Source organism: Narcine bancroftii, chromosome 2 (assembly GCF_036971445.1).
Source record: "Narcine bancroftii isolate sNarBan1 chromosome 2, sNarBan1.hap1, whole genome shotgun sequence".
NCBI classification, from domain to species: Eukaryota; Metazoa; Chordata; class Chondrichthyes; order Torpediniformes; family Narcinidae; genus Narcine; species Narcine bancroftii.
Window position 1 is genome coordinate 247,726,268 of NC_091470.1, and position 26,574 is coordinate 247,752,841.

Here is a 26,574-nt window from a genome sequence, read left to right on the forward strand (position 1 = left end):
GCGGTAGATTTGAACCTGGATTGCTGGCGCTGTAATAGCGATGCACAAACCGCTATCCTAACAGTGCCACCCATCCCAGAAGTGCTGTGGGATAGTTAAGGAGGTCTTAAAGGAGAATTAAGAAGTGGAGAGGCAGAGAATTTTAAGGAGGGAATTTTGTGCAAGCAGTGACTATGCGTTAGTTATCAAGTTTTCAGAAAAGGCAATGTTAATCTGTCTGTTTGCCTCGTATGTTGTAATAATTGTATTAAAATGTGTTCAGACCAACAAATGGGGTGTTTTCTGCTGTAATACTCATTAATTGTTAATACCTTGTTAAGGTCACTGAAGGAGATTTCAAACTCAGTCTGCTGAGGTCGTTCTTACTTTCTCGATAGTGCAGTAACTTTTGGTGAAACCACAGTTTATGGTTGATTGGCATGCAAGAGTAAATAGAAAGGGGTCAGGACAGTAAAGTGTGTGTTTATGACCAACTTTGGTCTTAACACTTACTTCCATCTTTTTGGAAATATGTAGGTAAAATAGTTCACCCATTTCTCCAGAACCTCGCCCTTCCTTCTCTGAAATCTCTGCCAGGCCCCCAGTCATCTGAGATTTGTGTTCTCTGGTCTGGTCTCTACATTATCCCTAAGTTTAATCACTCTGTTTCATTCAGCTGTGTTTTCTGCTGCCAAGGGCCTAGAACTTTGAATTCCACCTCTAAAGTTTTTTTCCTCATTTCTTTTCACTCTTCCTTTCAAACCATCTATAAAACCTCCTCTTTGACTGAGTTTTGGGTGACATGCACAGGTATCTCTGTATTTGGCTCAGCAGCAGTATTTTGCATGATAACACTGCTACTATACAGTGCCCTGGATTGTTTAACATGTTAGAATGCTCAATTTATATAAGTACATGGATACATAGAAAGGTGAGAATGTGGGGACTGATACAGCTTGGAATGCTTGAGGTAAAGTGCGTAAATGCAATTGAATGAAATTTGAGTAAACAGGTGACAGAAAATTGAACAAATATGTTATCGTTAGATGGGGAAGAGGGTCATATAGAGTATGAACGCTGGTTTGAGTGAATGGACTTTTCTCTGTGCTTTAATACCTAAGCTAGGTTTTTGCTATGGCCTTACTAGTTATATTACAGTGAAAATTAATTTTAGAAAGTTTAATATAAAATTATCCACATCCCATCCTGCTCCTGGGAAACATTAAGGGGATAAAACAGGGAGACAGATGTGCTGGATATAACCTTGATTTTTCCCACCTCAGTCTGCAAGTTGGCAAGAATGGTGACAGAAACACGGTGTGAACATTGCACCTTTAGGCATCTATGTAACCCCCAAAAAATAAATTTCATGCAATTAATTCGATGCAGTGTTTATGGTGTGAAATGGAAATCCGGATGATTGCTTTACTTAGGATCGATAGCAGTTTATTTTGTTTCTTATTAGCTTTTATTTGTGGATTTTTGAAAGTGGTGTTGAAGCAAATAATTCTGGATATTTAATCCATCTGCTTGTGTCTTTTTCCTTTATTTCTGTGGAGAAACTTTATCCCTTCTTTTTATCATCCTTCTTCCAATAAAATCACCCAGTACAGTAAAGCCATAACCAGTGTTGGGAGATTCTCAACATTTTTCTTGCAATGGTAGCTCCTAAAAGTTTTTTCAGGGATATAGGCTTTGAAGAACATGAATAGGACAAGAGGTAAAGAGATGGAAGGGACCAGGGAGAGAATTCCAGAGATCAGGGACTTGGCAACTGAAAGCACGACCATAAATTGTGGGCTCAATTAAAAAAATGAAAGTAAGCAATTGGCTAGTGTACATGACATCTCTATCATCCTTATCTTGGTAAAGGTCTTTGGACTAGCTTTCTGCCTTGCGGATTATGAACATAGGGTCAGAAGTGGCATTAGGTACAATGCATTTCTGACCACAATTATTGTTATCCCATTGATAGCAAGTTGCAAATTGTGTGCGTGTCAGCAAAGAGGGCAACTCAAGAAGGAAACAGTAGTTGGAAGAACAGGTCAGGCCCAAGTTTCCTGTTGGATCTCTTGATGAGAATCTTAATGGCCCTGGTTTTGAGTCAATGCCTTATTTTCCTGTTCTCTCTGTTAAACAAATGTTACAGATTTGATGCATGTATGCTTCAGAGCTAAAACTGAAAGGTCAGAAACATGAATGGTCTGTTGAACCATTTGCATTCTTTCTTAGCCTTTCCAACACATTCTTCCAAAACCATTTGGCATGGAGCATGCTGAAGTATTCAGATCAGTGTTGATTTGATGAGCAGAAAGGGCCATCACAAAGGGTAAAAAAAAAATCAGTATTGTTGAATTGGATCATTATTGCTTCTCTGCGAAACCAGTGTGTAGTTTTTTTGTTTCCTCGCCCTTCTTCCCTCTCATCCTCCTCTACTTTGTATTTGCTCAGCCAGTACAATGGGACAGTCTTCATCTTCCTCTGTCAGAGATTGTAATTTTGTGAGGCGGGACCAGTTCACACTTTTGTTTTAAACTTTTCCCAAAGATTGAGTTCTGTTCCTGTGCACTCCTTCATTTCTGTTTGCCTTGCCATTGACTGCCAAAGTTTGCCTAATGAGGGCAGGTGACGGAAGTCATGGTTAGAAATTAGAACTTCAGACCCAGCCCCTCATTCAAATTTCCCCACTGTCATTGAACTGTTGTAATTTTTGCCTTTAGTTTGGACTCGTACTCCATTTAGTTAATGGAAGCTTGATCAGCAAGAGTGTCTCCAAATCTACAGTGATCTTAATATTGGGTTTTAATCTAGAGTCATTCCGTATTCCAGCAAGAATCATTCAAGGTGAATATTTTTCTATTAATATTTCCAAAAAATAATTTGTTGTTGAAGTTATCTCCTCTGACTACCCTGCAGTTTTGGGAGGATTTGCTGAAGTTTCCCATGAGGAAATCTTTCAAAGGACTGCTGTAAAGAAATTTAGATTTGCAAAGAAAACTGGTTTTCATTACCACACTTTTGACCATGTTGCTTACAGTTTTTGGCCAAAGTTCTGGAATCCCTTCCGTAAATATCCCTGCCCTGTGTTTTTGCTTCCGTTTGAAACATTCTTTAGAATTGACTTCCTTGATCTATTTTTTGGTTTCCTGTCATATATTTTTCTATGACTTGGTGATGAAATTTTCAAGAGAATTTTGTAAAGAAATATACAACTACAATAATGTACTTTAAATTAAATTAATAAGAGATAATAAATACAAAGAAAATGGATGATTAATAAATATTCACAGTTACCTAGATGAGATGAGAAATTATTGTCCTGTACGTAAGTACAAAAGAATATGAGGGAGGGAAGGTTGATTTAGTAGCCGGAAAGGGATTTTGTCCTATATGGTGTCCAACTTTTTGAATGTTGTTGAGGCTTCTCTGATTGAGGTGGAGTGACTCTTCCATCATACATCTTGTGCCTTGTGATTGTTGGATAGGGTTTGAGAAATTGGGAGGTAAGTCATTAGCTACAGGATATCAACTCCTTTGTGGACACAGTATTTATGTAGCAGGTATATTGCCTCAAACCGTGCATCTTGGCGCCTCACAGTTTGGCGGGCAGCAACCTCCTTTGAAGAAGACCGCAGAGCCCACCTCACTGACAAAAGGCAAAGGAGGAAAAACCCAACACCCAACCCCAACCCACCAATTTTCCCCTGCAACCGCTGCAACCGTGTCTGCCTGTCCCGCATCGGACTTGTCAGCCACAAACGAGCCTGCAGCTGATGTGGACTTTTACCCCCTCCATAAATCTTCGTCCGCGAAGCCAAGCCAAAGAAAAGAAATATTGCATTTTACATTTATGGTGCAATTTGATCTGTAAAGAGTTATTCTTTATTAAAGTTGATCCTTTTTAAACAAGAGTGGAGTCAGAAGTAAGTCACCCAGATTTGTAGTTCTAATTGCTACCCAGTCACCCCTACTAGAAATGAACCTTTGTGGTCATGACCAGAGTTTGATGCGTTTTCCCTAACATCTGGCAACCTGCCAATGGTTCGGGTTCACTGGACTTTGCTTGATGAGCAAAAGTAATGGAGAGAGGCCCCTCACACAACTATTTTCTTGTTATGATTCCAGTAAAGGGCAGAGGTACTTTTTAAATTGACTAACACATTTCCACTGAGAAGAATCGGTCCAGAAAAGAGGCTTTTGCTGCTGATTCATTTGAACAACACACTTAAAGTCATGAAAGGTTACCTTTCCTTCAGATATTTTATGGCAAGTGTAGATAAAATACAGAATATTTTTGTGGATGTCTATATTTCTGTTTTCAGACAAGTGAAGAATGTATGGTTAGTTAACAAATAGAAAAATAAAAGTTCCTCACATGCAATATACAAGTTACCAATTTAAAGGTATTTTTATTAAGACACCCTTTCTAATAGCTTTTCAAATCCTATTACTCTTGGTCAGAGTTGATTTATTTCTCTTCCACACTGGATAGTCAAAAGAATATGTGAGCAGAATTAGGGCATGGAGTCCAGCCTTCTACTTAAACTGCAAGGCATATTTGTATGTGAATGCTTTTTAAAAACTGAAGCTGTATTCTGTTGCTTCTGTACATTATATTAGTTGCAATAATTACTATGTTAATAGGTTAGTTAATCTTTTGAAAATAAAATTCACATTTTAATATTTAAAATAAAATTATTGTAAATATCAGATCAAACAATTTCCCTTTCTTTATCAAATAGCTGTCAGGAAGGATAAGGCCATTTGCTCTCAGGGTTTCAAAAGATTGTTCTGAAAAGGCACTTCACTATTAACATATCCATCAGTTGAATTCCTATGCGATGCGTGATCAAACGATTGTGGGGTGTGGGACAAGATGCATATATTATTATTTGCTAACTTAACTAACAAAGTCACAGAAAAAACTGCACAGGGTGGTCAAATTGTTTCCAGATGTCCACCTAATTTTCAGCAATAATTCATTGTTCACTTAATGTAGGTTAAATATGCTTATCCATTTGTTCGGCAACAGGAAGGAATGAGGAGTAAATATATTTTTTCTGCCTTCCCGTAACCTTTTAAAGTCTCCTGCACTGTTTTCTTTTTCTGAAACAAGTGGCTACTCTCAATGAGAGTACCACACTGTTAATTCTCTTATAATACTGCAGTATTTTGTGACGCATTAAGAGAAAGTCCACAAGGGGTAACTTGCTTCCTCTTAATTTATTGCATTTTCCCCTCTACTTCCATTGTGGAAAGTCAACATTCTTCAGAGAATCTCATAAACAAACTTAGCTGTCAGATTTTGTACTTTGATAGATGTGTAAATTGCAATACGGGTATACGCCACTTCACATCCACGATACGTTCTGTGAAATTGGGCATTATGCAATGTGGATGTTGTGCGAACACCATATTACTGTATATTCTTAGCAAAGCTATATAGGATACTGAACTTACACTAAATTAAACTGTTTAATTTTTTTCACTTTTTAAACTCTTATGTAAACACTTTCTTAGCCTATATCACACAATTTAACAAAGAGGATCATCCACATCACTGTTCTCAACTTCCTTGTAGGGCTCTACTGGAACAGTTTCAGGTCGAATAACTTCCATTGATGAACTGCCTCTCTGTAATGCCTGAAGGACCTGGCTGAGGCTCTTCTTGGGGAGGTGTTGGCTTCTGCAGGAATATGTCCAGTGTTGTTTACCTAGTTTGCTTTTTCTTTTCTTCATAATTTTTTAAATATGCAGCTAACACTGCATGAGCATTTCTCTCTACCAGTGAACAGCATTCAGTGTTTGGGCCCATCTCTTCAGCAAGCTGTTAAGGTCTGCAAAGAATTTGGCTAAACCCTTTAACAGTGACCCTCTTCTGCGCCTGTTGTTCTTCTTCTCCTTCTGCATTTTCCTTTTCCCTTGCCTCCTTTTCAGCTATTCACTCTTGCTTAAGCTCCAGCAACTCTTCATTTGCTGGTTCCTCTAGGAGTTCTTCAGTGTCCTCATCATCTATGTCTAGGTTCAGGTTGTTGTTTACCATGTCGACAACAGCTCTATTAATTCTTGCAATCTTTTTTTTTAAATATTTTATTTTTCTTTTTTTCCATAAATGTATTCATGCAGTCTTTAAACTTTTATACATTTAAAATATATATTAAATGCTTACAAATGGAAATCAAGCAAAAAGATTTTCCCCCAATATAACAATATAATTTTGCGTACCGTCAGAGCACTAGTTTCTTTCTTAATTGTTGTTTTCTGGACTATCACATCTTTAATACATTGAAAGGACGTTTTTAAAATTGGACCCCTATATAGTCTCAGTATGGCTGCCATATCTTAATGAAAGTGTCATATTTATTTTTTAAGTTATATGTAATTTTCTCCATGGGTATATAACTACGCATCTCCCCTGCCCATCGAGCAATAAGTCGGGGAAAGGCAGACTTCCAGGTGATTGCTATATACTTCTTGGCCACAGCCAGGGCCACCTTAACAAAATAAATTTGAAATTTAGTCAGTTTATTGCTCACATCCATAAGTTTGTCCAGAAAGTATACCTCTGTGTCATGTGTGAAGGTCACTCCTGTTATTCTTGTTAGTGTTTCAACCATGTGGAATGTATGAAGGTTCCAGTTTCGATGCCTCACCTGAAGCACATTTCAGATATTTCACATCTTGATTTATGTAGTTTTATGGTGTAAAATATAATTGATGTAGAAATAATTGATGGTCATACTGTCCAAACACCAGTCAGACTAGCATTCCTCTGGTATTGTAACACTCTGGTATTGTAGATTCGACTCCCACCTCTCCCTTGTAGGCCTGGCTTAACACCTTCACCTTGGAGAGCTGAATACATCCTGGTTATGAATTTAGGTGTATTTCCCAATTGAAGCATCCTCTCCATTTTATTGCTTGAGGGTGGGGCCATTGTGGGGTTCCATTTCTCACAAGAAGGGCCTCAACTGAAGAAAGCAGGAGGTTCTATTTGACAGCTTATATTTCTAAGTTAGTTGCTCGAAGGACATAAGTAGCCCTTCTTCATAGCAATCCTCAATATGTTTCATTCCTTTCTCATGCCAAATATTTAAAATTTTATTGCCCAAATTCATGGGCAATAGTCCATTCTTACACAATGGTGTTTTTGGTGATCTACCCACTTTTTTTTCCAATGCTTTCATAAATCTCATACCAAATTTTAATCATATGTATTAGGATGGGGTGAACTTTTTGTTATTTGACATTCCATTTACAAAATGAAGTCCTTTGCTGCACCCTCTTTCATTGTATCCATGAGGGAGAGTTCTCTTTGTAAAAGGATGAGAGGAAGGTCGACTGGGCTGCTCAATAATATATTTTTTAAAATCTAGTAATCTTAATCCTCACAAACTATATTCCCACGTCAGTTTTTCTATGGCGATCCTAGACATTTTATTATTCCATAGAAATGTTCTTACTTGACCATTAAGTATCTTAAAGAAATTCTTAAGTAAAGAAATAGGCAACAATTGGAAGAGGTATTACAGTTTTGGCATCACTTTCATTTTCTCATAATTAATCATTCCAATTAATGTTATAGGCAGATCTCTCCATCTTTGTAAATTCTCCTCTATCTTTCCCAGCAGGGGGAGATAATTAAGTTTATATAAATTTGTAGATTATTATCTACCATTATTCCTAAATGTTTAATTCCATCTAGTTTGCATTTGAACCGGCTTCCTTTTTGATATCTCTCATAATCAAAAATTGTTAATGGCATAATTTTGCTTTTTTCACCATTTATTTTATAACCAGATACTCTTCCATATTTTCCAGTGTAGTCTGTAGCTTGGTCCAGGACTCAGCCAGGTTTGATCATCATCTGGGAATAAATTAATTTTATGCTCTTCCTGGTCAACTCTGAATCCCTTTATATCTTGATCTCTCCTTATAATTTCTGGTAATGATTCAATTACCAAGACAGAGAGGCCTGGAGAAAGTGGGCACCCCTGTCTGCTAGATCTACTCAAAGCTCTATGACATTTGACCATTGGTTATAATTTTAGCTTTTGGTTTATGATAAAGAGTTTTTATCCAATCAATAAAAGTTCAGCCCATTCCAAACTTTTCTAGTACTTTAAATAGGAAAGACCATTTTAGTTGATCAAATACAGTACCCCCTGCATACATAAGCCTTTGTATACAAAAGACATTAGATACCTGTGCTGCGTGAGGGAAGTTGTTGTGAACGTCCGATTATGTCTGCTATATCCCATTCTCCAATTCGGATCTCTGAACTCTTATAACCTTATAACCTTATGGGACCGCAGACGTGGCCCGAATGGACGTTAAGCAGCGCATACCTGTAGTTGGCTCTGTTTTCCTTATCAAGGATATTACAAGGCAATCAATTTACAGATATGATTATATTGAAATGTGCCATTTTGGACTGGCCTGCAGGAGCAGCTAGCATTTTTAATGGTGGTTTTAATGCAGAAAAATATCCACTATGCCACACAGTGGCCATCAAATAAAATTTGGCATTGAAACATTAAACTAGTTGATCAAAATGTAGATTCAAGGGAGTGATTTTTAAGGGTTATCTTAAAGGAAAGGATGGATAGCAACCTGATGTATCCAAACAAACTTGTGCTGAATGAAGGCAAAACATTCACTTTACTAATTTTATATTGAATATTAAAATAATTTTTATTTCCTATCAAAATGTAGCCTCTTCAGGATTAACTATTGACATCATGTAAATCCAATCTTATAAGTCCACTAGTCTTAGTTGAAAAAGCATGTACATCATGTAAAGCAACTCAAACACCTCATTAAATTAAATTTCATGCATTAGGTTTGCAATTTAGTTTTCTGCTGCTGTGTGATGCATTTTAGTTTGAGTTGTGGCTATATTTGGTAGAGGAAAATAGCCTGTTAGGATCATTGAAACTAAAACTGTTGTTCATCAAACCCACACACAAAAATAGTGCAGAGGCAGCTTTCTGGTGCATCAATACCCTTTTTTGTTTTGGTCCCAGGTTGCCAGCAGTGAATTGGCCAAATGCTGTGTGTTTGTCATTTGCAAACTGTGCCCTCTGACTCAGGAACCCAGTGCAGTTCTTCAATTTTTTTTTTATGAAGAATATTTGAGTCTATAAAGCTACAAACAGAAATAACATCTTAAATGCAATCATTGTCAAGCCTGAACAACGTAATTTATCAAGAGACCATTTTGGACTATATAATAAGTTTCATATATTAATACAATTTTTCATCATATGTCAGGTCCTGATTTATGAATAGCGTGTGATCTAAGGTAATCATTGAATTATTATTCAGTAATAAGAAAGGAAGAACAAGAGGCTGGAGCTGCTACCTTGTCTCAGCTTACAAACCACAGAAGCAAATTACTGAACAACCATGGGCTAAATTATATAGTGTTTCCTTTTTAATTTGAAGGAAGGCATGAGTTAATTGGATAAAAGCGAAGGCCCTCATATTCTTAAATGATGTTAGAAATTTGGTGCTACACTTATTGTACAGCCAGCTTGTCTTTTATTCTGTATTTGTTTACCCTTCCATCTTGTGCAATTAAATGAAATTAAATTTAAAAAAAGGGGTTTTTTTTGCATGATCAATGTGAGCTCAAAATAGAAAAGTGCTATTTATTTAAAGTGTAATGAAGATTTCTGGCCTTTTATAGTAAATGGACATTTTCAAGGTAAATGAATTGTTGGAGTGTAGCATTCTAGACAGGAGCAAAAATAGATTCAAAACAGAAAGAGTTTTTCTTGCTGGATTTTCTATCAGATTGTCCCTTTTAATATTAATTGTAAAAGTTCCCACATTGTATAAAGGCAATCACAATTTTTGAATTTGTCTTAACTTTTTTAAAAAATGCTTAAATTATCTCATGATTGAGATGTTATACTCATTTCTGTGTACACTGAAGCTCCTGCCCCCACTGCTAAACTGATATAACTGATGCTGCTGGCTAGGTACTTTGACAAGTTTTACGATTGTAATCACATTGAGGTATTGGGACCATGCTGACCGCACCTTCCCCCTTTGAAGAGTAATTGGGCTCTGGCTGATGAGAAGCTTCCGAGTCAAAAGGCACGTTTTAGATAAAAGGGAATGTTGGAAGAAATTTGGATAATCTTGGCAAGTCTATTCAGCAACTATTTGTTTTTTATTTCTATTCTATTTTGTTATCACACTTTCTTAGTCTCGTTTATCTGCAACTTCTAGTTTTTTTAATGTAATAAGATGCAACCCCCACCACGAAGTGTTTAAAATAGGCATTATGAAGATGTGGTAGTGTATCATAGAATCAGGGGCTAAAGAATAAAATCTACAGATAACTGGTGTTGAGTACAGTACAGAAAAGTGTTGCAGAAACTCTGCAGGTCATACGGCAACCATTAGAAAGTAAAAGTTTCGGGCCTGAGCCCTTTCACAGGAATCAGGAAAAATAGGTTGCTGCCTGAATAAAAAAGGTGGACTGGGGACAGGGGGAGGAGGAGCGCAAGCTAATATGCAAGAGGTAATAGGTGGATACAGGTGGAAGGTAGAAGAGAAAAAAAACAGAGAAGTGACAGGGTAGAGGAGAAGGAAGTGGTGGGGAGCTAGAGGAAAGGAGACAGAGGGCAGTAATAGAGAGAGACCAGGGGAGTGGGGTTAATGGAAATTGGTCATTATTAATGCTGAGTGGTTGGTGACTACCAAGATGGAATACAAGATGTTCCTCAAATTTGCTGGTAGCCTCGATTTGGCAGTACATGACGCCATGGATAGACTTGTCAGTGTGGCAGTGATGAGGTGAATTAAATTGGTTGACTACTGGGATGTCCTTGCTGTTGGAGTGGACAGAATGAAGATGTTCAATGAAACAATCTCCCAGTCTGCGTCCAGTCTTCCTGATGTAGAGGAGGTTGCTTCGGTGGCAGCGGATACAGTAATATTAGAAGATCTAAGATGGGTTTTAAGGAGATCCTCACAGGTGGTAGGAAAGGCAGGTAATTACAAAATGAATTCAGGCCAATGATGGAGCAATTGATAGCAAGGTTGTTAATGAGGTTAGAAATGAAGGAGTGCAGAGCTCTTGAGATAATGTAGAGAAGAGTGAACCATGGAGGGGAATGAAAACATTTGATAACTTTGAAATCCTGGTGTTGCAAGACTTGGAGACAATATGCTGAACAGGCCCGAGGAAATGGATAAACAAATTTTGATATAAATTAGGATGTGGTATCTGACCTCGTGACTACAGAAAAGTGTCTGCAGTTTTGTTTGTTTCTCTTATATATGATATTTATTATTACTTAATCCTCATGATTTGTTTGGTTTCAGTGTTAGAAATATTTGAGTCTATAACTTTGAGATTTTACCATTTTTTATTTCATTTTGAGTGATTGATCAGGGAAAAATCTTCTTGCAGGCTGTAGCCGCACTGGGTTTAAAAGCTCCTAGCTTTTATTTGTCAAAATCCATCCAGTCAAAATCTGAGTGAACTGCATGAGAAAGGACCAATGGGGAAAAAAACACAATAGCCCAGCTCTCTTTTTTCATATGACATCTTCTGCGTATATCATGGGTGCACATAAGTAGACCATGAAGGGAGAAACTGGATATGGATCCAGAGGCATAAAAAGACAGAATATGACTTGCAGGTCTTGGAGGAGAAAGAGACATTCTAACCTTGTGTGATAGGTCACAGTGTGAGACATTGGCCGGCTTCACGTTTCTTCATGCTCTCTGAAGCTGTAATAAAAATTTAGGTCAGAGTCATAAAAGTTGATGCAAACTCCCTTTCCCACCTTGAATTTAAGCAAAACAGAATGTACGTCTGTGGTATTTATTTAGCAACATTTACAGTCTAAAGAGCAGAATGAATGATGATTTAAAAATATATTTGGTTGCTGGATCTAAATAAGGAAAAATATCACCTCCTGATTCCCTGACATTTGGAATCATTGACTTTGATGTAACTGAATGTCAGGAAGGAAAGGTAACCAGGAACCAATATTCTTCCAAACATTTAACAATTGTGATCAAAGACCCATTTCTTTCCCTAGGTGATAATTCTTTGCACTGTTTTAGTTTGGAAGTGTCACAGCCTTCTCATTGGCTGTAATAAAAAAGAAATCTGGGATCCCTTGTTCCATTTGCCTTTCATGCTAAACAAGCAGTGCATTGCTTTGATCCAACAGATTCTCCAGGGTCGGTCCATCATCAGTTTGATCCACTGCCATCTGGTCTGCCCACAGTCTGACTGCGGATGCACATGAAGATTGTGTGTGCACATTTGAATTCCATTCATTTATCCTTGGTCACATAGTTCATTCTGAAGTATTGGCTTGGGCCAAATTGAAAAGTGGTAGATTCAAATCTTGCTCTGCCAAATGATTTAGGTGAATTAACAGATCCCTTCTATAAACAATGTTGGTGCCCTGGCCAAAGAAGAAATCCTGCCAGTTTAGAACACAAGGACAGACTTCAGGTGAGCATTTAACTAAATTTCTGCTGTGGTATCTTCCCCAATGAAATAGCCTTCAAACAGGCAATTCCCTGCACAAACATGATGAATGGATGCTTACTTTGAGATCTCAGATGTCTCCTGGCTGACATAGGATTGCACCTCCATGCCTCTGAGATGATGGGAGAAGAAGACAGACAAAAATATTAAATTCTGCAATGTAAAAAAAACACTGCACAGTATGAATTATCATTCTCTTGTGCTTGTGAAAGAATGTTCAAAGAAATGGCCTCCATATTTCTTTGGCTTGACTTCGCGGACGAAGATTTATGGAGGGGGTAAAAAGTCCACGTCAGCTGCAGGCTCGTTTGTGGCTGGCCAGTCCGATGCGGGACAGGCCTCCATATATTATGCTTTAATAGACTCAGCTCACACTGAGTCTGTGAAGTGTATTGAGACAATGATTGTATTGTCATATACATTGTACAATATACATATGCACCAAAACTCTTGCTTGGTACCTTGTTTAAAAAAAAACCAATAGTATACATTAAATTAAATTTTAAAACAATAATAAATACAAAAGATAATATATATTTTTATATATATAAAATAATATTTGAGATTACCAATACACTATAGGAAAAAAAGTGACTTTATTATAGCACAGATAGGTCTTTTGTGATCCAAGACAATATAACCTTTTTATCCATTTGTCATCTGTTTTATAATAGAGAAATTTTAATTCATCTATTGTTGAGAGTGATCATGCAAAATCTAGGGATCTGTAAAAGAACTAAGGTATTCCAAGGACAAATGTCTTAAAAATTAGGGCCCTTTTCATTAAGTGGGCTCACCATCTGGATTCGCAATTGCATTCCCCTCACCTGGTGTGGACATGTTGGCCAAGCTTACTGGCAAGGAGGACCCTGGATCTGATTATCAAGGAGCCAGAGTCATCAAAATATGAGCAGATTAGATGGACAAGTCAGAACAAGCCTTTTCCATGAAATGATTGATGACATCTCCAACTTATGGTGGAGCTTGGCTCAACACAAAATCAGGATTCAGAAACATTTAAAACTGCCAATTTCTGTTAAAGCAATTCTGAGACCTGCAATTAACTAAGATCTATTCTAATCTGTAGCTTAGTTAACTGACCAGTGTAGCTTCTGTGATGCAGCTGATGATGTTTCTGGCCTATAGAAATCAGGTTATGGACAGTTCTTTGAATCCTCATGTAACCCATGGTGTATGAATATTTAAAAATAGTTCTGCTCAGATGATGACGATCAGGGGTAATTTCTGTGGTCCAAGTTTTTTGAGGGCCAGCGCTAGTTAGATCTCAAGGGTGTGAGGTGAGAGACTTTCAGCCTGCACTGAAAACAAGAACATAGAACAGTAGAACACATGAACAAGTCCTTCAGCCCAAAATGTTAGTGCCAAACGTGATAATAAATTAATTTAAAGGAAAAAACACATTAAAAGAGAATGTCACTTTTTTTAAAAATCACAAAATATTTGAAATGATCTTTTAAGTAATTTAGAAAAAATCATTACAGGAAATTCAAGTTATTCAAAAGCAAATTAATATATTTTTTTATTTCAATATAGGTGAAAAATCAGTTTTGAAATAAATGGATTTGTGAATCCAATAGCAGGCCTCTGAACACATTTCCCATTTTTACTGTGTTTGATCATTTCGGCATTATGTGCCCCATGCAAATGCAGGAGCGGAGCCAATAGACAGACTTACTGGCTGTGTGGGATCTGTCAGCAGATTTGGGAATTCCGGGTTTTGATGGACACCTACCCATATTCTGAACATGCTGGTATTTTCAGGTCTGAATGTGGCAAATTGCCAATGGGAACTGCTGGTATTTGCAATTCCTATTCAGAACATATGACATCATTATAAGATCTAACAAGTATTTCACTTGCTCACTATTATGGCAGCATTAAAACTTGTTGGAAGCTCCATATGCTATTTGATTTTTTTAATATAAAACAAGTGTAGATAAAATAAATAAAGATAATTTTGCATGTTTATAGAAAATTGCATAAGTAGATCTATCTTTGTGTGAATGTAGTTCCCAATGTAAAATTTAGAGTAACTGTTTCTTGGTCACACTATATGCTTCTGATACCAAGCACCCGACTATTTCATTTTTTAGTTTTTTAGATGGTAACTGATACTTGAAATTGTTGCCCTGCAATTTATTGGTGGACTGTATCAATATGAGATATCAATATCCAATTATAGTACACCACCCATAGTTGCTTTGAGTAAATAAAATGCTGTCAGTTAAAATAAATGGAGGCAACAAAGTGAATATTTCAGAAACAAGTGTCACAGCAGACCTAAAGAAACATATTTCATCTTGATTGTTCCAGCATACAGTTTTGAGGTTGAACTCAGGAGTATAATACTGGAGTTAATCATATATTTTTAAAAATTAATTGTAACAAGAAGGGTTATGCAAGTTCTAACCAAGATTGTCTTGCATTTACCAGATATTGTTCCATTTTAAAATCACAGAAGAGAAATAAAGATCCCAACTGGCAATTGTGTGCCATTTTTTAAAATATAAAAAATGCACGTTCAACATAAATTAATTTGTGGCATTGAGGTTAGTGTATTCATTTCATGTTGATTGCAGAATTGAGTCAAGATGATGATTAACCAATTTGTGCTTCTGATGAGCTTTGTCAGTTTTCTGTAGGATAATATCTGATGTGACCAACGTTGAGGTGATATTGCACATCTAGAGAATTTTGAAATTTTAGTTGAGTGGTTGGTGTATGTTGGTTTCAGCTTGTAAAACTGTTTCCTCTTTCATTGTCATTGGGTAGGACCCAACTAATTGTAATTAAACTGCATTTTCCTCACAATTGAAGTTATTAATACTAAGTTGCCTTTTGGAGAGAAGAAACTGGGTGAAAAGTACCAGGTCAGCTGGGGTTGTTGGAGGATAATAATATTGGATGTTTTGAGCAAGTCAGTGGTCACTTTGTCACCATCCCTCTCAAAGGCAAAAGTTAGTTTGAAGTCAGTAAGATTTGCTTTGTGCTGATATGAATGCTGTTTTCTTACCTGAGTGGAAGATGGTAGCACAACCGTTAAAATAGCAGACAAATAATCCAGAGACTTGAGTTCAAATCCTACAATAGCAGTTTAAATTCAGTTGATAATATGTATTAAGGCAAACTTAACATTTGTATTGATGAACTCCAAACCAATTTGTCATAAAATCCAGCTGATTCACCATTGTTCTTACTTGCCCTGGTCTGTATTTGACTCTGACTCCTTCACCCCTCCCCTTGCAAGAAAATTAAGTAAACTGCTAGTGTTAACTACCCTTCCCTTACTTTGCCAGTTAACAACTGATCTTTTAGCAGCCGCTCAATAGTCATATCAATACAGTTTGAATTTCTGGAACTTAACATCTACTTTTTGTCAGAAATTTGATTTATTTTTACTTTTAGCAGATTTAGAAAATATTAAGGAGAACACTTTGTACTGATTCCACAGCACATGATCTGAGATTGGGTCCTCCAGTAGCTTTCAGACAAAGCTTTAAAGAGAGGATCAATGCCCTATCAAGAGGGTATAGGTGATCTTATTCCATCATTCTTTTGGGCAATGTTCTTCTTAACCCTGACTAATATGTTGTAGCTGAAAATTCAACAGATTACCTGATCATGACTTAATTGTTTTTTTGTGAGTTCTTGCTGTCGACCGATTGGTGCCACTTTTCAAACATGACATTGAAAGAAGGCCCTGCTTTACCGTTACTTACTCTTCAATCAACTCCATAGAAACAGCTTTTTGATTGTGTTAAATCTTCCTATGTACACTGGCTGTATGTTTACCACTTTACAGCTATAAATGTGTAATTTATAAAAACTGGCAACCCTCTAACAATTCATAATACGGCTACAATACACACACACACACACACACACACACACACACACACACACACACACGGCACAATATTGTTTAACTCTATACATGCTGACTCATTGTATTTGTACACTTCAGAACAGTCACATTTCATTGAATATTTTATGATTTCAGATTCTTACAATTTACAACATGCAGGCCATCTCTTTTGAGTCATATGTTAGACAACACTTTCCAGGTTCTAATATATCCTAATTTCAAAACGTGTCATCTTCAAGGAAAACTGAGTGACTATATTCTGAATTACTATCTTATTAATCCAATAAACCAAACTTTGTAGATGTAGCTTTAATTCATTGATAAAACAGATAAACATTTTGAATAACTTCACATGACGATGAGTAAACAAAACATACTGTATTTTAAAAATATAATATTCAACTTTAAACAGAAATAAGAAGAAATAGATGAAATAAGACGATATAAAATGAATTCAAAGAAAAGTATCTCGAGCTCACATCTCTTTCATGGTTCGTCGAAGAATGAGATGCAAGCTTTTGGTCCGCTCTGATATTATGACATATGATGTCATAGTCACTATGGTAACACTACAAACAATACTTTTTCTTAAAGGGATATAGACACAAAATTAACTAAGAATCAAAAACACACAAGATTTTAACCTTTACAATATGTGCCCCATAATTGCTTGCCTCACTTCAAGAATATTATCCCAGATTTCTTTCTTTAACCTTTCTAGAGTAAAATCATGCTGTAGTGAGTATCCTGTTACAATTAACTATTAATTAACAGCAGATTCATTTCTAATTTTTCAGTGTTTCACCATGTTTTGTTTGAAACTTTGGTTCTTGCTGTGTGCTCCATACAATCTCTGAGTTGCAGTAAGCAACTTACCAGAGCACTGAATCTAGGAATGGACCAAACCAGTGCTCCAGTATGCCATGTGTAACCCTTAAGCAAAAGGTGTTGACATGAACTGCAGGAATGAATTATGGATCTTCTAATTCACTAGCAAGCCCTTACAATGAAGATTTTACTCCTGGTGGAAGAAAATTCCAAAGTAGCATTGAAAAGGGTTCTCAATAGAGATATTAATATTTAAGGTGTAGATGGATATGTGTCATATGCAAACATCAGAGTTTTAATTTAATTTGCGCTTCATGATCAGTGGAACCATGTCAGCCAAAGGGCCTATCCTTGGGATGCACTATTTCATGTTCTAAGGTTGTGAGTAATCACCGAGTTTCTCCTCATTGATCTTAATTTAAAAATTCACATCAAATGCTTCCACATTCATGCATAGAACCTCCACAACCCACAGAGATTTCTACTGCCTCCTTTCTCCTCCTGGAATTTAACAGCTGCAACACTGGCACAAATACCTTCACCTGCCAAGGGCCTTGTGGGATTTCTTCCCTTGACCTCTATCCACTCTGCCTCTCCTACATTTAAGAGGTTCTTTAAAATAACACTTGGATGATGCTTTTCTCTGTGAACTTTTTTTTAAGGTGCTGCTTGTAACACACTACTTTCTCTGAGCTTTTAGTCATCTGCCCCAATAAGAGACTGGGCTTCTGTTTAACGAAGTGCCCATGTTGCATTGAAGGTGTATAAATGGAAATTGCTGTTGCTATTGGTACTGTAATCAGTGTGCATATGTTGGTTAAGTATAGTGTTCCAATGAACTATGAAATGCAAATCAACTTCCATTTTTACCCAAAGAAATGATTATCATCGAAAGCTGTCTGAGGTACTGCCATTGATGGAAATGCCTCTATAAGCCAAGACAGGATGTCATTCTTCAGTACGGATAGAATAATGGTGTGCTGAAGCAGTCTGATAGCAGAGCCTAGAAAACCTGCCAGGCATATCCTTGTTTCATAAGTAGCAAGCAGTGTTTTATCTGACAGACAGTGTGTAAATCTGTCCCCAGAATGTCCAGATGTTTAGTTTGCAACAGTCACTACAATAATTTTAGTATTTTCTTTAGTTAGACCGATAACATCACTTGGTAGAATAAATAGTTGACAGAATGCAGACAGATGATGCTTTTAGTCTCTGAATGTATTCATTCAAAGGCAGAAAAATATAAAAAAAGGAAATACTGACATGTGACTGCTTAGCCGTTCATTGTAAATGTTTTTGGTTGAACCAATTTATAATGGAGTTGGGCAAGCATCTGTTTCAAAAGAGAAAATGTCCCAAAATCTTCATTTGATTCCAATGGCCTTTTGTGTAATCTTTTAAAACTACTGATTGGAATTAACCAATTTTTATTTCTTGGTGCATAAAGTGAACCTGGACTTTTGATTACTCATCTAATATACTGTTTTTTATCTCGTGCAATCACTTTTAATAGAAGGAGGAACTTGCACTTTTGCTTTCATCGCACATCCCAACGCTACTTATACCTTAGGAACTTTAAAAAAAAATAAAACACTGCAGTTACTGGAAAACTGAAATAAAATCAGGGGTTGTTTGTAATGTTCAGCATCCATTAATATTTCCAGGTTGATGACCTTTCAGAGTTCTGATTTAAACGGGATTGGCTGGTTGTCTGGAAATACTGAATGCAGTCTTAAATTCTAAGGCTTGTGCGATGCAACTCTGGACCCTTTTAAAGAGCTGTTACTTCTGTCATGTAGGAAGCGAGGGAGCCAGTTCACACATCACAAGCTTTCACAAAAAGAAATTTTTCAAAGACTGTAGAAAGTCCCCTCTTCTATGATGGTATCTATTGTTTGGAATTTATATCTCTAGCTCACAGTTGGAAGATATCGGCGTTTGACACTTGTCCATAAAACAAAAGTGAGACCATCAACAATACATTTATTTTGATGACCCTTTTGGACAACTGAAGTATCATAAAATGGAGAAATTAACATTCTCTATCTATTTTGCATTCTCTTCTCTCTGCCTCCACTTTTTGTCATGTCTCTCATGATAGTCAGCAGTAACATTGACTTCTCATCAAAATCCCTCTTCCTCCCTTTTTCCCCCCTCTTCCCAGGTCGATTTTGCTTCATTTGTCAGCTGTGGCTTAGATGGTATCACTCTGACCTCTTTGGAAATTTGTGCCTCAAGACTTAAAAGACATTAAAATTTAGGCTTACACACCAGTGCAGAGAGAGTGAAGGTGCCGTTTACTTGTTGTGAGGTTAAACCATACTATTCAAGATTCAAGATTCCTTTTTTGTCATGTAATAAAAAGAGTGCAATAGCACATGGAATAAGCTTTCGTCTGCCATTAGGCAGACAGAATCATCATCAGTAGAAATTGTCTGAAGCACCTCTTAGAGTCAGAGAAAGAGAAGCAAAAGGGATCTCCTCAGCATCTCCGAGTGCCAATGAATTTGCCTCCAGCACTGCTGTAGTCCCACAGTCACAAAAAGTCCAGTCCAAACCATCAGCAGCCCGAGGTCCAGATCCGAACCTCTGACACGATCAGGAAACCTTCAGCACCTTCTCACATCTCAGTTTCAAAACTTGGTACCCCTTCAGCCAATCTCAAGCCAGTTTCCAGCAGTCCACAGTCTGGTGTGAATCCCTTGACCACAGTCGCCAGCAGCTCACAGCCTGCTTGGGTTCCTCGCCGTAAGTCACCGACAGCCCGTTGCCTGTGTGTTCTTCAGCAGACCTCTGCTTCCCCAGTGTCTGCAGTCCCTCATGGCTGCTGCTGATCATGGGCACTGCCACCTTGGCCGCCCACGCTGACGGCGCAGAATTTTTAAATAAAACACTCGGCTCCTTTAACAGATTGTTTAAAGCCAGAACAGAGCTGACGGCAGTCAGACTGGGTGGCTGGACTGTGCAGGAGCTTTCCGCAAGAAAAATGTTGTGAATAATTTCAACCTTTGTATATGGCATTCATCGACCTCACCAAACCATTTGACTCTGTATCAAAGGAGCTCCTATGGGATGTCCTATCCATCAATAAATGTCCTGAAAAGTACATTTGAATCCTGAGATTCGTCTACGATGGCATGTTTGCCACAGTCTTGGTCAGCAACAATGGCAGTGAGCCTTTTCAAGTCAAATCTGGAGTACATCAGGGATGTGTGACTGCCCCAACTTTGTTCTCCATCTTTATTACAGCAATCATCCATATTATCAAGTATGATCTACCCCCAGGAATCAAAATTGTCTATAAAACTGATGGCAGACTTTTCATCTTGTCTGTCTCAAGTCCAAAATCAAGACATCCATGAGTTCCCTCATCGAGTTCTAATATGCAGATGACAACAGTGTTGTAGCTCTCTCAGAATACCACCTACAACAGATTCTGATTGCCTTCAACTGTGCATATATGAAACTTGGGCTTACCATCAATTCTAAGAAGACCCAAATCATCTAACAACCGTCACCAACTGAGACAAATCAGAAAGAACCATCAATTCAACTTGGTTAAACAACACTGGAAAATGTGGACTACTTTCCTTGTAGTCACTTCTTTTCCAATGTTGATCTTAATAACAAGATCCAACATCATCTTAAATGCACTGGAACAGCTTTTGGATGTCTTTGAATGAGAGTATTTTATGACTGTGACATTCAAACAGACACCAAAATGTTAGTGTACAAAGCAGTGGTGATCCCAATGCTTCTGTATGGATCGGAATCTTGAACATCTTACCACCGACATATGAAGGCACTTGAAAAGTTCTAGCAACGCTGTCTTCAAAACATCTTAAAATCAGCTGGGAAGATAGAAGAACTAGCATCAGCATGCTAAATGAGGCAAAAACAACAAGTATTGAAGCCTATGTCATGAAGAACCAACTAAGATGGAGCAGTCATATGGTTCGGATGGAAGATGAATGTCTGCTGAACAAATCTTCTGCTCCCACCTTAAAGAAGTCAAATGTAAAAGAGGTGGACAAGAGAAGAGATTCAAAGATGTCTTAAAATCCAACATGAAGAAATGTAACATCAACATCAATAATTGGGTAACCAATGCCAAGGACAGGAAACTCTGACAAACCATCATCTGAGAAGGAACAACTACCTTCGAATTCAACAGATGTGCAGAACTAGAAGAAAAGAAAAGTAAATGGAAAGAGAATCAGCAACAACCAAAGCTTGTCCTGCCATCTCGAACTACCTGTCCTGAATGCGGAAGATCTTTCAAAGTCAAGATTGGACTCATAAGCCATTTGAGAACCTATGAATAGATCAACGGAATGAAGTCCATCATCCTCGACCTCAAGAGATAGTTGTTAAAGACCCCATATTATGAAGAACCAAAGCTTTATTCCAAAAGTTCAATTCAATACTTAATCTTTTGCAAATGTCGCTAAATAGACCGTTGATTTTCTGGTCATCATTGCAGAGTGATTTGAAGGAACTTGTGTGCTCGTTGCTAACACTCTTCCTACACTTCAAAGTCACCTGAGATATGTTTTAGGATATCATGAAAGATTCTGCTTAAAGTTGACCTTCTCTCCTGCATTAATAATACAGTTCAATACATTTGTTGAATTCAATTTGATGCAAATCCAAAAAAAAGTTCTTACTTTTGTTTCTTTTCCACTCTCTCATCTGCATGTTTTTTGTTAAAGAATGCCACATGATTAAATTTTCCATTTATTGTGGTGGAGTGATGAATTGGGCCAATTTTTTATGTGGTGCCATTTAGATCATGTTTTCCCAGACATAAAGCTTGCATGAAGTATCCTGCCTTAATGCCTCCATTTACTTCTTACAAGCTTTTAGCTCAATTCATGCTCCCCATCCCCTTGGTGGTGTTGTCAGTTTCATCCAGCATCTTATTCACTTCCTTTCCATCTCAACTGTAAGCACTCTACTGAATCCATGAATTGGCTTTTGGATTTCTGCACACCTGAAGCCATTAATAGTACTGAAAGCACTCAACAGGCCAGGCAGCATCCGTAGAAGGAGAAACAGAGGTAATGTAATGAAACACAAAAGTCTGCAGATGCAGTGATTGAGGTAAAATCACAAGGCTGGAGAAACTGAGCAGGTCAAACGGCATACTTTATATGGAAAAGATAAAGATATGTAACCAATGTTCGAGCTTGAGCCCTTCATCAAGTTATGAGCAAAATGTGGTAATGTGTCAGGTCAGTGAACTTGCATCGAAAGATAGAAATGAAATAATGTACAGGTGGTCCCCTACTTATGACTATATGACCTACGACCATCCATACATATGACCGAAAAATAAAACTGGATAAAATTTTTAAAAATAAAGAAAAAAAATGTAAATATAGATATTATGCGTCAGGTCCTGGGGATCCAGGGTGTTTATTTTGACTGACCAACATGGCGGTAGCCATGGGCAGGAAGGGCGCTGAGACACCACTGCCGTCGAATGTGTTCTATTTTCAGGACACAATTGCAGTGGCGGACCCGGTGTTCAAAGTGGGGGAGATGAGTGCAAGCCTGGAGTAACATACGTCCGACTTGCGTCTATTTCAAGAACCATCTGATCAATCAAAACAGAACTCAGATGCATATTGGGGTTCATCTGTATAACGTTACAAAGAATGAATAAAGAAGTTGGAAGGAACATTAGCGAAAATCTGTTGCAGCACAGAAATCATGAGAAATTGAATAATGTGACTGGGAATGGTCTATCTGAAAGAAGCTGGTGAAGGCTAGTGAATCCTAAAAGACGTAGCTGGGTGGGGGGGGGGGGGGGGTGGGGGGGTTGTAATTTGGAGATGCATTTCTCTCCAAGCTGCTGCCTGACTCTCTGTACTTCTGGTATTTTTTTGTCTTGTGTTTCTGAGCCATGGTGGGAATTCCCAACCTCAAGAGAATGAGATCCATAGCATAAGGGAGCTTTATGAAGATAGTTTACCAGTTATTATAAGTATTCCTGGAGTAACCAGGAGTGCATACAATTGCTGAAAATTGCCTAAAGAAATCTCTTGGTGCCTGCCACATTGACCACCGCCAGTGGGCTGATATCGCCTCAAACCGTGCATCTTGGCGCCTCACAGTTTGGCGGGCAGCAACCTCCTTTGAAGAAGACCGCAGAGCCCACCTCACTGACAAAAGGCAAAGGAGGAAAAACCCAACACCCAACCCCAACCAACCAATTTTCCCCTGCAACCGCTGCAACCGTGTCTGCCTGTCCCGCATCGGACTTGTCATCCACAAACGAGCCTGCAGCTGACGTGGACATTTACCTCCTCCATAAATCTTCGTCCGCGAAGCCAAGCCAAAGAAGAAGATACTCGTGTATTATTCACTAAAGGTTCCTGTTGTAAATTTTGGGAGCAATAGTTTATATTGTAGCTCAAAATGGCAATCAATATTTGTTTTATTTTACCCTTCGAGTCAATTTATTTTAAGATTTTGAAAGATTTCACCCATTTTCAACAAGCCATGGGCTATCAGCTGTCACATCAGTGGCTGGTAGTTTTATTGCTTATTGACATGAATCATTGATATTGTGTCTGTGCAGTGTGTATGCACATATAATTGGTTGAGAAGTCAGCTGTAATGCTTTTGACTAAATATACAGTAAAAAAAATCAAAAATATAGCTGTTGAATATTTTTGCTACTTTCTAGTCATTGAACTATCTTTTGTAATTATGTGATACTTTGACAGAGGCAGTTGAAACAGAACTGTAAAATATATGACACACATCATTTTGTATTTGAATACCAATGTTTGTGCTTTTTTGTTACAGTCATGTCTTTTTTATTTGCCTTTTTGCTGCCGCATCTTTTTAATTCCACTCTATTTTAGGGCCTAGGCAAACCTAATTTTGGTTATGTTAGCAAGGATTTTTTTCTGATTTGCCTCCTGGTAATGTCATACTTATTATCAAGAAAATCTAGATTTACTGTGTGACCCAGTATGTTGAATTGAGGGTGTCTGTGGAGCATCATCAATTATTAGGCACCTTCACTACGTGCAACAGAATACAGAAACTTGAGATTGTTTGTATCATTGTGCTTTCTCCAAGGGATTATATAAAGGCATTGTGTGGTGGTGTTCTTTGATGAACACCTTCAGGATGGCATGGTTAGCGATTGGGGTTCGAATTTGCCGCTGTCTGTAAGGAATTTGTACATTCTCCCTGTGTCTGCATGGTTTTCCTCCAGGTGCTTCAGTTTTCTCCCACCCTTCAAAATGTACCAGGGGTGTAGGTCAATTGGGTATAGATGAGCAGCACAGGTTCGTCAGCCAAAAGGGCCTGTTACCATGCTAAATATAAAAGAATCAAATTATGCCTTATAATTTGTCACTTGGCAAAGGATTTGATATACATTGAGCACCTTGATTGCATTGTCAAATTCAGTGAGCTTTAGTGTCGGACTTTAATGGAGGCAAGGATTTTTGTATCAACAGCCAAGAGACAACTGCAAAAGTTGCAAATGCATGCCATAACAACAAGGAAACATGGATTTTGATACAGAGTGCTTTTATTCTTGTGGCCAACCTTATTGATCAGTTTCAGGTCTTGAATAGAATTAGACCATAAGGAGATTAGATTGTCAGGTTTGTAAGTGTGTTATTTTAAAGCGTTCTTGTGCATGTTTGGAAAGGTCTTGGGCTATGGCAAGCAAAGTGTTCTGATGTTCATGAGATCAAGAACTATGACACAACCTACCTGCAATGCTCCTGTTGAGTGATTTTCTCTTTTACCTGCGGGCCTGGCAGAATTTCTGCTTATTGGTAGTGTAAACTGTCCTCAAAAAAAAAAGCTACCTATACAAAAGGCAGAAATGCAAACAAACTGAATGTGCAAATACAGGAAAAAATAAGTTTCCACCCTGTGCCCACACATTAGAAAACTTGTGACCAATCTCATCATCTATCACGAAGAATGTCCACTGCAATGACCAGTCATGACCCACAGCAGGATTGCGAGCAATGACCCATTGTCAGTGCTAGGATTGTCAACAGCTATACTTTGTGAGGAGTTTGAGAAGATTTTGTATGTCACCAAAGACTCTCGGAATATTCCACATATGTATTGTGGAGAGCATTCTAACTGGTTGCATCATTGTCCTGTATGGAGTTCCCAATGCTCAAGACTGGATAAAAATTCCAGAGGGTTGTTAACTCGGCCTGTGTCTTCTCAGGCACCAGTCTTCATTCCATGGAGGACATCTACAAAAGGAGGACATCTTAAGAAAGACCCCCACCACCCAGGTCATGCCCTCTTCACACTGTTACCATGGGGAAAAAGGCACAGGACCCTGAAGATGACCACTTAGTGGCACAAGAGCAGCTTCTTCTTCTCTGCCATCAGAGAATGAATGAACAATGAACCATTAATACTACCTTACTTTGTCTTTTTCTTGCACTATTTTATTTTGAAATGTACTTTATAGAAATGTTTGCACTGTGATTCTCCTGGAAAACAATGAATTTCGTGACATGTTTGACAATAAACCCTGATTCTAAAGATTCTAATATGTGCAACATCTGGCCCATGTCATTGGACATCCTCTTATCTTAAATATGACCTTCTTTATATGTTAGTTTGTGGGTGGTAGTTATTTTGTATCAATTCATTTACCTCATGGCTTTGCAAAGTAGTTTATGTAAATTAATCTTTGGCCAGAATTGTAATTGTAAGAATGTGTCAACACATTCAGGCTTGACTATGTTTTATGTCATATCTTTTCATCAAAAATTAATGTTTTATTCTATATGTATCGTGTATTTATTTATAATAATAATGTTAATCGGCTTAGCATCCCTGAAACATCATTTAAAACTTGGTTATAAAGTACACAAAATTTCACAGGTGCAGTATTTATAAAGTGCATTCTGCAATAGAGTATGGTGTTATTCTCTTTTTACTTCAGTCCGGTACATCCCTTGAGGCATGTGAAGCTTACCTGGCAACGGGACCAAGTTAATCAATGCCTCTTACCACATGGAGCCGAGACTTGTGAAGTTTATCTAGTCACAGGGCATAGCATGTGGAAATGTGATTTGGTTCAGCAATGACTGATTCCAGGCTGTGTGCGGAACCAAGAGTGTGCACATCATGGCAGTGGTTTAGTTCATGCTGGTGTGATTGGTTGAGTAACCCTGCATGGATGATTTTCCATTTAGCCTTTGCTCTGACAGCACGCACCCTGGATAAGTGAGGGGACTGTACAGGTGAAAACCATTCTCACATTTGCCTTCGGGGCAACTGGACTGTAACAGAATTTTTCAAACCCTTTGGGTCCAACTGTGGAGCGGAGAATAAATGGCTGAAGTGC

General features: G+C 37.8%; 1 protein-coding gene and 1 long non-coding RNA gene across 6 annotated transcripts in view; one reads left to right on the forward strand and one right to left on the reverse strand.

Moving 5' to 3' along the window:
- Positions 1 to 26,574, forward strand: part of znf407 (zinc finger protein 407) — a 589,445-nt gene that overhangs the window by 343,062 nt on the left and 219,809 nt on the right. The gene's annotated exons all lie outside the window — the stretch shown is intronic.
- Positions 11,396 to 15,607, reverse strand: LOC138752657 (uncharacterized). Its single transcript, XR_011350810.1, has 3 exons — positions 15,540 to 15,607; positions 12,567 to 12,617; positions 11,396 to 11,730 (listed from the first exon to the last, which is right to left on the reverse strand). It is a non-coding gene; the product is annotated as an uncharacterized lncRNA (long non-coding RNA).